The sequence below is a fragment of the Lactuca sativa genome, chromosome 7 (genome assembly GCF_002870075.4).
Source record: "Lactuca sativa cultivar Salinas chromosome 7, Lsat_Salinas_v11, whole genome shotgun sequence".
Taxonomy (NCBI): domain Eukaryota; kingdom Viridiplantae; phylum Streptophyta; class Magnoliopsida; order Asterales; family Asteraceae; genus Lactuca; species Lactuca sativa.
This window is the reverse complement of record NC_056629.2, coordinates 28085339-28098621: the sequence shown is the minus strand read 5'-3', so window position 1 is coordinate 28098621 and position 13283 is coordinate 28085339.

The window sequence follows — 13283 nt, the reverse complement described above, 5'->3', positions numbered from 1 at the left end:
TGACTCGGCGAGTCCCTTGGTGCACTCGGCGAGTTCGAGCGTCAGGAATGGCCAGATTCGGGATTTCTTCATGATTATCTTATGGAAACTTACCTTAATCGTATTAGATCAACCCGAATCCGATTTTTTGATATATATGACTATTATCTTGATCTAATTAAAGATATTTATCAACTAATAAAATATTTAATTTCCTTATATGATAATTAATTAATTATTTTGATTATTTTGGTAATTATCTTGAAAGAAATCTTGATTAAATCAAATATAGATAATTAGGAAATTAATTGTTAAAATTATTTGTTATTTGATCATCAATGTTTTAAATGTTTAAAACTTGTCCTCAAGTTTTGAAATTTATATTTTGTGATTAAAAGTTTTAATTTAGACAATTTAAATTTCAAACCCTAGATTTTAAAATGTTTAAAATACAACCCTATACTAATATAATATTACAAGAATAATATATATATATATATATATATATATATATATATATATATATATATATATATATATATATATATATGTATAACTAAAATGCTAGTCTTACCGTTAGTAGGCCTCATTCACGAAGCCGATCTATAAGGTGGGTATAAGGTTGCGGCCTATAAAATGGCGCTTAATGGGTGTACACCACACCCATTGCTTGCTTGATCGGTGGAGGGTCGTTAGCCGAACGGGTAGGATAGGACAACCTAATCCTCTCATTAAAAGTATAATAAGTAATACAAAGTAACTACACATATTTTAAAATTTCCCAATCTTAGTTACTTTAGGAAAAGTGAATTGATGCAATCCCATGAAATTACACTTTGCACCATTGCTAAGAAGTTTGTGGAGCGTGTGTGGTTTACCGGCACACTAATTGGTTCTAAGCAAAGGTGGCAAAGGGCGATTCATTGTTTATCATAGTTCGATGGAGCATGTGTGGTTTACCGGCACATCGAATAGGTGATCGTTACAATGAAGGCACCATGTGAATTTGCATGGTAATTCACACCCGCTTTGTGATCCTCGGTATCCCAGTCACAAACAAGAGGGGCATATCGAGATTTAAACATGCCATTGAATAGTTTCAATGAATCTCATCCGAACCTAGGAATTCTCAATACATTTAGGACTTATAGTTAGGTTTTTATGGTGGAGAATTAGTGAATCGTCATTCACTTACCTTCAATTTATTTGCATGTTAGATTACGGCATCCCTTTTCTAATATGTAAATATTGTTGTTGGATCCTAGCCCTAATTTTTCTTATTGGGTGATAATTAGGGATTCATATTCTAATCTATCTTTGTCCTTTCTATTTGCAGATGTCAAACGCAAACAACGCTGCTGCTAGTTCTTTCACATTGATGAGCCTTTGCCAAAAGGTCACTTTCGATGGAAGGAACTTTAGCGAATGGATAAGATACATTCGCACCATTGCTCGCTATGAGGATAAGGAGTATGTCCTCGATGAGAAGCTCGAGAAAATCAACCCTGAAATCGCTACTCCGGCTGAAATGACCGCTTTTGAAACTCATGAGCGCGATGCAACGAAGGTACATTGCATCATGATAGCCACCATGAACTCCGAATTCCAAAAGTCCTATGAGGACATGTACCCGTACGAGATGCATCAAGACTTATTGGAGAGATACCACCAAAACGCGAGACAAGAGCGTTATGAGATTTTCACTAACATGATTTCTGCTAAGATGGGTCATGGAGAATCTCTTACCGTGCACCTGCAAAAGATGCAAAGGTATGTCGACCGCCTTCGCAAGTTAAATGTTGACTTTGGGGAAGACTTGGCGATCGACATGGTGCTTCACTCTTTGCCTCCGAGCTACAATCAATTTAGGATGACCTACCACATGAACAAAGAGGAGGTCACCCTAAGCAAACTCCAAGGTCTCTTGAGGGTCGCTGAGAGCAACTTCAAAGACAAGTCTGTTGCACCAACTCCCAATCCACCCGCTGCTCTTGTCTTGGCTATTGGTCAAGGAAAGGGAAAGAAGAGGAAGGCTTCGTCTAAGAACTACGCAAGGTTAAAGCCCGAGATGGTGCCTTTTCTAGTGGGACCAAAGTTGATCCCACTAAGCCCTGCCCTAACCCAAAGGAGGCAGAGTGCCACCACTGCCATAAGATTGGACATTGGAAGAGAAGCTGCCCAGAGTACCTGCAAGCCATCAAGGAAGGAAAGATCAAGCCGTCTTTCGCAGGTATATACACAATTAAATCTAACGATTCTAATCATGCTATTTCTTGGGTTCTTGATACCGGTTGTGGTTATCACATTTGTTCTAATGTGAAGGGACTCAGAAGAAGTAGGGATGTGGAGCAAGGAAGGATCAATCTAATCATGGGGAACATAAGATCGTCGCCTGTGACCAAGATTGGAGTGTATTCTTTAGTGCTTAGGAATAATTTATGTTTAGATTTGAACAATTGTTGCTATTCGCCAGAAATGGCTAGAAACATCATTTCATTTCATGGTTTATTTAGACAAGGTTTTAGATTTTCTTTTAATAATGAGAATGGTTCTATTTTGGCTTATCTAAATGGTGTCTTTTATTTTGAAGCTATACCAAGTAATGGAATTTATGAAACTGTTATGATTGTTGATAACTTAGGAAATGATGTTTTAAACATAGATTCTTCCAATAGTATGGATAGAGCATCCTTGTGGCATTGTCATCTTGGACATGTCAACAAGAAACGCATAGCCCAACTCCAAAAGGATGGAGTGTTGGAGTCATTCGACCTTAGGGAAGATGACAAGTGCGAGTCTTGTTTGCTTGGACGGATGACTAAATCACCTTTCACGAGTACGTGTGAAATGGGTGAGGGTCTATTGGACCTAATACATACCGATGTGTGTGGAGCGTTTAGATCAACCACGAAGGATGGGAACCGCTTCTACGTGACTTTTACCGATGATTAAAGTAGATATGGGTATATCTATTTAATCAAGCAAAAGTCAGAAACCTTTGAAAAGTTCAAAGAGTTCAAGAATGAAGTGGAGAATCAATTGGGCATGAAAATGAAGATGCTTCGATCCGATCGAGGAGGAGAGTACCTAAGTCTTGAATTCCACGATTATCTCAAGGAGTGTGGAATAGTTTCACAATTGACGCCTCCTAGGACACCGCAGTTGAATGGTGTGGCAGAAAGGCGTAATTGAACCTTATTGGATATGGTTCGCTCTATGATGAGTCGTGCTTCGCTATCAATCTCTTTTTGGGGGTATGCCTTAGAGACTGCCGCCCATATCCTTAACCGAGTCCCTACTAAGAAGGTTGCTAAAACACCTCACGAGATGTGGACATGGAAAGCTCCCTTGTTAGCACATATCAAGGTTTGGGGTTACGAGGCTTTCGTAAGATGAGATACTCACGACAAGCTTGAACCTCGAAGTGAGCGATGTATTTTCATCGGCTACCCGCAGAAATCCTTTGGATATCTCTTCTATAGACCGAAGGACAATGTTGTCTTTATTGCGAGGAGAGGAGTTTTCCGAGAGCGAGAACTCATAGGCCAAGGAGACAGTGGGAGGCAAATCGAGCTTGAAGAAATTCAAGAGTCGATAGATGAGGGAACCTTTACCGCTGGCACTCAACCCGAGGAGGAAACTCCGGTTGAACCGATTGACGAGTCCTTACCTCTTAGATGTTCCGATAGAGTTAGAGTTCATCCCCAGTTTTATGGTTTTCATATTACTACCGAAGGGGAAACGTATATTAGTGATGGTACACTAATAAATCTTGATGAACCTAATAGCTATAAGGAAGCCATGGCAGGCCCGGAGTCTGCGAAATGGAAAGAGGCAATGGATAGCAAGATCCAATCCATGTATGATAACCAAGTCTGGGATTTGGTTGATAATGTGCCCGGACGTAAGACCGTTGGGTGCAAATGGATCTTCAAGAAGAAGACCGACGTGGATGGAAACGTACACACATATAAAGCGCGATTGGTTGCGAAGGGCTTTACTCCAACTCCCAGAGTTGACTATGATGAGACCTTCTCGCCAGTTGCGAAGATAAAATCTATTAGAGTGATGCTAGCAATTGCTACATTTCATGACTATGAGATTTGGCAAATGGATGTCAAGACCGCTTTCCTTAACGGAAAGTTGGCTGAGGATGTTTACATGGCTCAGCCAGAGGAGTTTGTGGATCCGAAGCATCCGAATAGAGTGTGTAAGCTTGAGATGTCCATTTATGGACTTAAGCAAGCATCTCGCAGATGGAATCTTTGCTTCGATGAGAAAGTCAAAGATTTTGGATTTGTACGAAGCGAAGATGAATCATGTGTATATGTCAAAGCCAGTGGGAGTATAGTTAGCTTCATCGTTCTATATGTCGATGACATATTACTCATAGGAAACGATATCCCGACTCTGCAGGAAGTTAAGTCCTGGCTCGGGAAGTGCTTCGCTATGAAGGACCTCAGAGAGGCTTCTTACATTTTGGGAATAAGGATAGTAAGAGAAAGAAGTAAGAGACTAATTGGACTTAGTCAGAACACTTACTTAGAGAAGGTACTGAAACGTTTTAGTATGGAAAACTCAAAGAAGGGAGAATTACCGATAAAAAGTAATGCCAAGTTGAGTAAGACTCAAAGTGCGAGTACCGAAGCTGAAATAGAAGAAATGAGTCGAGTACCATACGCTTCCACAGTTGGCTCAATCATGTACGCTATGACTTGTACTCGCCCTGATGTAGCCTTCGCTCTGAGCATGGTTAGGAGATATCAAGGGAATCCTGGCAGAGCCCATTGGATTGCGGTGAAGAATATCCTTAAGTACCTTCGGAGGACGAAGGAATGGTTCTTAGTCCTCGGAGGGAGTGATGACTTGAAGGTGCGAGGGTATAGTGACGCCAGTTTTCAGACCGATAGGGACAACTACCGTTCGCAGTCGGGCTAGGTCTTTACCCTGAATGGAGGAGCAATGACATGGAAGAGTTCCAAGCAGGAAACCGTAGCTGATTCAACGTGTGAATCAGAGTACATTGCAGCAAGCGAAGCATCGAAGGAGGCAATATGGCTGAAGAACTTCATCGGTGATCTTGGAGTTGTACCTGCCATAAAGGAGCCCATGGCGATTTTCTGTGATAACGAAGGAGCGGTTGCCTTGACCAAGGAACCGAGGGATCATGGTAGATCACGACATATCGACATAAAATATCATTTTATTAGACATCGTGTAGAAGAAGGACAACTCGTAGTGAAAAGGATATCATCAGAAGATAACCCAACAGATTCGCTTACGATGGGACTGAGTAGGGTTAAGCACTTGCAGCATGCTAGGAGTATTGGGCTGAAGGATGATATTAGCATAGATTAGATAGATAGTATTAGAAACATGTAATAGATAAATGTGATTAACATTTGATGATTGAATAAAGGAGTTTTATTTATGAGTAATGTTACTATCTTATGTTAATTGTTTAACTATTGTTTCTCTTTGCATGTTTTGACTTCCAGAATAATTGAGTTTATTAAGAGTAATCAAATTATTCAAATTGTCCACAATCGTTCATATGTTCGAAGTAGATATGAATGAAGATTGTCATGAATTGGTGTGTAGATTGTCTAAATTATGTTAGACATAACTAAAGATTGTTGCGACGTTCATGAGTGCTTATGAACTGGTTTTGAGCATTGGAACAAACCCACGCTTGCTGGAATCACCTTATGGAATATGATATAAAAGGGTGATCGCAAGACGATAATATCATATAGTCTTAAAACCTAGATATATGGTTTGTTATTTGTTAATTGATTGTACATTGATAATGCGAAACTGCATCAGTAACTCGGTGTTATAAAACGCATTGTTGTGTATGGTTGGTTAATGAATAAGTAAATGCATATAAGTCGAAGTTTATCTGTAACTTTTATCCTAAGAAGGTAAAAGCGATATCTCGGCCGCTCGATGATTTGATTTGACTTATGTGTCGGGCCCGGTCAGAACTGAATTGATGTGTTCGATTAAGTTCTATGTCAAATAAATCAGAGATCGAGAAACCTAAATGCTTGACTAACCATTCCATAGGATTGTCAGCATGATATCTAACAGAGGACTGTACGATCCCTTATCTAAAGGACAAGATTGATTAGATCAGAGTTTGACAGCGTCTTTGAGAGCTACGATTGCAAATCGGATTGTACTTGTGCATATAGTTACTAGACTTATCAAAGTGGGAGACTGTTGGAATAGTGTCTAAGGCTGCAACTATATTAGGCAAGTATTTGACCCGGTTGTGCATGGTCCTTTTGGGTTGCCTTCACCATAGCAACTTGATAGGATGATTTATTAAGAGAGAATAAATATTATTAATATATTATGAGAATAATATAAAGAATAATAATACTATTATTTGATTAATATAAGTCATAGAATTAATTAGAATTAATTTGGTGACTTAAAGAGATTAATTAAATAAGAGGGTATAAACTGTCAATTGTTTGATAGTTAAACTTTAGACTGTAAATCCATATTGGATAGATGGTGGACGGATTCTAGAAGCTATGGATAGCTTCAAATCGTCCAAGTCTATCTAAGGAATGGATTTGGATTGCTTTAAGAGAAGATTATCCAATTAGGGTTTAAGTTGTAACCCTTAAGGAGTCTACAAGTATAAATAGACCCTATGGCAAAGGGAAATCGACATTTGATCTAAAGTAGAGAACCTCTGGCCGATTTCCTCCCGTCTCCTCTCTTCCAAATCATCCTCCTTTCTATTTGGTGTTTGTAAGCCATTAGAGGAGTGACAATTGTGACTCTAGAGCTCCAAGACAACAAGATCAAACAAGAGATTCAAAGGTATGTTTCTAGATCTGTTTTAGTATCGTTCTTATTCCTAATTAGTCATTAGAAGTCTTGGATTCAAAGCATGTTTAATTAGAAAGCCTAGATCCAAGCACTAGGGTTTTGCATGCGCACATAGGAAAGTTCTTATGGCTAAAACCCATCAGTTACAACCCAAATAGACCATGCTATTATCGGGTCAAGTACATACCAATTATAGTTATGGGCTTAGACACCTAATCCAACAGTAATTACACACATTGTTATGGTGTTTTATAGAGAGGTTGGAGAAGATGAAAGAAAATAAAATGTAATATCTTGGACATTCCCTCTCTTAAATGTGTGATTAATTAATCAATTACACCTTACGAGAAAGTATTAGAACCATACATATTTGGTCCCTCAACTTATGGACAAACATCATATCCATCATACTACACATAATTAATCCCAGGGACCTGGCATGCCATATGAAAAATATTATGATACATAATGTAATTGCACCCAATACACAAAATCATTATAAAAATAGTCTGGACAAACTAAGGGGTTATTTTCCAACATTCTCCCACTTGTCTGAGTGACTATTTGTATGCATGTTTTGTTATCTTGGCCAAGTTATATTCATCTTGTTTCATATTAACACCAAATGTAGAAAAGTACAATCTAACATGTCGTTTTGGGACACAAGACCCCTACCGATCATACTTTGATTAATTTAAGCCAAATGATTTTAAATATTAAGTGGTGATGCAATACATTTGTCTACATAAAAAGTAAGTGTGCACAAGTTAGTAATATAGACAAATAGCATGTTATGGAGGGATAATTATGTAACACCCCATTTTTCGCCTTACAGTATAATCGACCGGTCACGAAAATATATTTTTTTTGATAGATGATTATTTAGGATAAATAGTCTTGACAAAAGTCATAGTAATCGTAAAATCGAGAGTATACCTATAGAGAACGTCCAAATCTAGCTTCATAAGATGAAATTATGATTTTTAGAAGTTTCAGCATAGCAGCGTACGACACTAAAACCAAAATAAAGATTGGTCGATTGTTAGGAAAAACAATCCAAACAAGAGTTGAAGATCTTGTCCATATAATTATGTCTATATAAAGACAATCGAGAACGGAATTCATATGAGATAGTTATTATTTTTATATGGGATTTAGCAGTCTAAGTCTGATAAAAATATAGCTTTGAAAATAACGTGAGAATTAGCCAATGGGGTCTAAATGAAAGTTATAGATCTCGTCGATGACTAAGTGTGGATATAAACGACGTCGAAAATGGAGCTCGTATGAAAAATATATGAATTTTTGAAGAACTATTAAATTTTCACGCGAGTCGGCGTGCACAGACCAAGGGCACGACGTGCACTAACAGACCAACCAGATTTCGTCGCTTGTCACTTTCTGCATGGAGCCATGTCAGCACCCCCGACCAAGTACGTGGAATGCACCCGACCACGTGCACGGTGTGCATCCTAAAATCAGCTATAAATAGACGCCATTTTTCATTCATTTCCTTAATCCCTTTCCTCCATAACCTCTTTGGAACTCCTTCGCTTTTCTTGACCTTTTTCTCTCTAAATTCTCGACTACATTAGCAAATCTTTGAGGTAGTGAGTCGGGCATATAGAAGTACTCGGTATCAAGGTCCTGCTTGCAACTTTTTGGGTTTTCTTCGGAAACTCTCTGTAAGTGAAGTTACGTTTAATAGATAGCTCATATCCGTAATTGTAGTCGTTATTAGGAACCAATCAATGCTAGATCGTCATTAATTCCAGGTTATAATATTGATTGATCTACTTATGGGAGAGGTGTCCAAAATGGTCATGTTGGCTTGGTTGTTGGAGTTCAGAAAGCATATATGCCGAAATGGTCCTGCCTCCTAACTGACTGGCCTGACTGATCCTTATTTGATAGAACTCTCGGTATTCATTGGGATTAGTGAACGATCTAGTTTTCATTACTAACCGTCATAGAAATTAATAGGTTAATATTTGTTCGGTGCGTTATTCTCCAGTAGAATCGCCCAGATAGCTGTCAATCTCCCGAGTCATTTTTCAGGTGAGTTATCTCACTATACCATGTAGTACTATATATATATATATATATATATATATATATATATATATATATATATATATCCATCCATGTATGTTAGGATGGAGAACTAATAGAGTAGAGTTGGTAATATAGTCTCTATGTGCTTAACTGTGAACTAGTAGAGTAGAATGTATAAATGTGTCTGTATTAGTAGAATCTAAAGTGCAGTCTCTGTGTATGTAATTGTTGTGATATTAGACTTTGATAGAGGTTGACAGTGGAATGGTTAATGAGTTCGGGAACCTTCAAGCCCGCCTAGATTTAGTTATAGGGTGACGGTTGAACGGTTAAGGAGGTCGGAAGCCTATGAACCCATGCAGATTTGTTAGGGGCTAAAGGCGGAATAGTTAAAGATGTCAGGAACCCAATCCAAAATAAACATTTCGTTGGCAGATCGTGAGCCGTTATATGTATTGTAGTATATAGTATTTTGGGGAACTCACTAAACCTAGCGCTTACCCAGTTGTTATAAATGTTTTTAGGTATTTTGTGAGAAGGGCAAGGTTTGAATGTACACACACATTCACTAAATGTTTCCGCACAAGTTAATCATACTCTGATATATTTTAATAAATAAAAATGAAAATTATGGGTTTTAAAACTGGGACGTTACAAATTATCAGGTACTTGAACAGTTAAAATTTGAAATTCCATTAAAAATTATTCTGGAAGTACACAATATTAGATCTAGCCTTAGACCCATATTAACGACAATTTCAAATAATTGGGTGCATACCTTTTTTTATTGGATATGCTAGCATTTTATCATTGTTATTGTGTGATACAAACATTATTTCCCCCACGTGCTCTTAAACGAATAAGTATTTTGTATCGAGGTAAATCCTCATTTCACTATAATTATTGCTAGTGGAAAATTTTATAGAGGCAAAGTTATAGCCATAAGGTTTCTTTTAATGGACTTGAAATGGAATTTACGATCATGAGTCATGTGATTTAATTTCTCAATGACCTTCCATGGCAAGTTGTAGTATTTACGACAACATATTTTGCCATCATATTTGATATAATCGTTAACTTTTATGTAACTCTCAAAAATTTGAGGAGCAACTTTGGGTATAAATCACCTTTTGAGGATTGAACACAACGTGTTGGAGGCACCAACACGACGTGTCCAAATAAGAAGTGGCGCGAGTTTCGTTTTGGGCAACACGACATGTTACCTCTTAGAACACGGCATGTTGATTGCTGGAATGAAACCCTAATCTTCCAGGTTTTGCTTCCTATTTAAAGGAATGTAGAGGCTAGGGTTTATTCACCCTCAAACCCCATTAGCCCCTCAAGCCCTGAAAGAAACCCTAATCATCCTTCCCTCTCATTTTTGAGCTAGTTTGGTGTTTTTGAAGCTAAAGAAGGAAGTAGGTGGAGGAAGGAAGCAAATATTCAACAAGCAAGCCCCCATTCTTCAGTTTGGCACCCTTCGGGACCTTTGTAAGTGGTCAAGACTCGATTTTTATAATTCAAAATTGTTAGATCTTGGGTTTTGTCCCTTTTTCTTCTTGTTCCTGAATATTGGAATGGTTAGATCTCATAAAGTTTGCAACTTTATGAATCTCCAAGTTATGGTGACCTAGTAGTGTCTTGGATCTGGTCTACAACCAAGTTTTGATGCCATGCTTAGAGATTAGGTCATAAATCCTCATTTTCACCTAATATGGGTTCAAGACATTCATTGGGCATGTATGTCTAAAAAGCACCAACCTTTGGGATGGTTTAGGTGTTTGAATCACTTCTGGAAAGGATGGACTTCATAATTTAAGGATTAAGTGCATATTGGTTAAGCACTGGAATTTATCAAGCTTTATGGTTTGGGTTTTGGACCTTTTTGGTAGTCCCCAATGGATAAAGTTGGAAACTTTATCCTTCTTAATCACATCTTGGTCTAGATCTGAGCTTTGGAGCTCTTGGAGTCGAAGAGGCAGCTGAATGTATTAAGTTGTTGATACTCAGGCGAACACGACGTGTTTGCAAGTTAACACGGCGTGTTGGCTGAGGTTTTTCCAACTGTTTGGACGCTGGCAGAACACATCGTGGCCAAGGGGAACACGGCATGTTAGGTCAACATGGACTGTTGACCTTGACCGTTGACTTTGACCAAGTTGGACCTTAAGGGTATTTTGGGATTTTGATGGAATTGGTGACTTGGTGAGTTTTTCTCACTGTACTTACAGGTCGAAGGCACCAAGACAGACCTTTTGGATTGTTATCCTGGTTTATCGTATGATTGTGTGTTGTAGTGATCTATTAGATCTACATCCTGGTAAATAGGATGACGCCATGCTTAGTGATCTGTAGGATCCGTCTATTTGTTTACTGGATGGTTATTTGTATGCTTATCTATTATATGTACACATGTTTGGTTGGTGGTTGAGGCTTCACTGCTTTGTGTGTAAGCCAATGGGTCGGGGCAATCCATCCCGATGGTTGAGGGCCTAGGGTATTCCATCCCGAGGATGTGTGGACTCGTAGTATGTTGGCATTCCAACCCGATGGTTGATTGGAACCATAGTATGTTGGCATTCCAACCCAATGGTTGAGGGCCTAGGGTATTCCAACCTGATAGTTGATTGGACCCATAGTATGTTGGCATTCCAACCTGATGGTTGAGGACCTCGGGTATTCCAACCCGATGGTTGATTGGACCCATAGTATGTTGTTATTGTATATGTGCTATTTGTTCGCGTGTTGGTATTTTGGGGGAACTCACTAAGCTTCGTGCTTACAGTTTCAGTTTATTGTTTCGGGTGGTTTAGATGATTGTGGCGAGGCAAAGACGTGACCGTACACATCCTCATTTTTACAACTGATTGGATATTGAGAGACTTTGATTTTAAATAATGTTTTGAAATAATGGTTTTGTAACACTTCTATTAAAAAAAAGGGTTGTTTTGAAAAGTTTTAAATTTGTTAAAAATTTTGGGATGTTACATTTTACTTATGACTCTTCCAAGATATTGGCCGACTGACAAGATAAAAATGTATCCGAACAATGACTATTTATCTTTGCATTTTGCAAATTCCAAATCAGAAATCATTTCACTCCCAAGTTATCAATTCTTTTCTAAACAAGTTTGTAATTATTAGTCCCTTGTAAATGTCGTAAAACTTTCATGGAAAATTTATAGTAATCTAGACCACGATATGATTGATAACGGCTTAGTACACCGATAATATAAGCAATGCTACGACATGTGAAAACTTGTGCGTAGTTAACCTTCTAACTATCTAAGCAAGTGTTTTGATTCAAGCAACATATCAATGTGATTACTCGCCAAGATAATGGCATCTATATATTATACGAGTATGATAATGTTCCTCCTACTGATCTTGAGGTATATACATTGATCTGTTATATTCTTAATGAAGTCGTTATTGTTCATCACTACATTGAACGTTAGATACCTTTGACACAAAGCATGATTTAGTGTAACACCCCATTTTTGAATTTCAATAGAAGTCAACATAAACTGTTGTTTATAAAATTTGAAGTAGAGATATATTACTTTTTAGCCAAATTAATCATCATAAACATGTAGGAAACATCAATACGATTTTTATAGATATACTAAACGCCAGAATCCGACTTCGTATGAAGAAGTTATGCTTCTTCGAAGTTTCATGATTAAACCGACGCGATTATGCACGTCGTAAAATACAAATCATAGATAGATCACTTATTAGAATTATGAATTTTGGGTTTAAGTTCGGAAAGTTTTAATTTCGGGCATTTTATGAATTTTGGGTTTAAGTTCGGAAAGTTTTAAGAAAAGAGAGTTGATAGAATTATAGAGTTTCTCATTACCTTTTTGTGGATATAAAAAAACGTAAAAATTGGACTTATAACGAAGGAGTTATGGTTGATTGAAGTTTAGAGTGTTTGGAACTTAGGCTAGTACGTGGGGTGTACTCTTTGAGTACGCAACGCATAGTGATGAGATTGATCGCAGGTGACCTTCGAGTGCATCAGGCATACTCAGGAGTACACAGTGCATACTCCAAACAACTAAAACCCCTAATATTCAGGGTTTTACCCTCATTTAAGCTCATTATATCCCTTGAGCCTTGCCTCTTATCAGCCTCCATACCTCCTAAACCCTAATCTCGACCCTTAGCCACCATCTTTGAGTTCTTGAGCTCTTAGGAGGAATATTAGTGTTTTCTTGTGAATTTTGAAGAGATTAAAGGTTATTGAAGATTCATCACTTGGAGTGAAGCTGATAGATCCAGAATTGTCACCTCTTTTGCAATCTATTGAATGTAAAAAGTTCTTATCTTGTCATCTCTTCGAGTAAATCTAGTTTGGGGTGATTTATGGCATATTTTGGTCTCTTAGGTTTGTC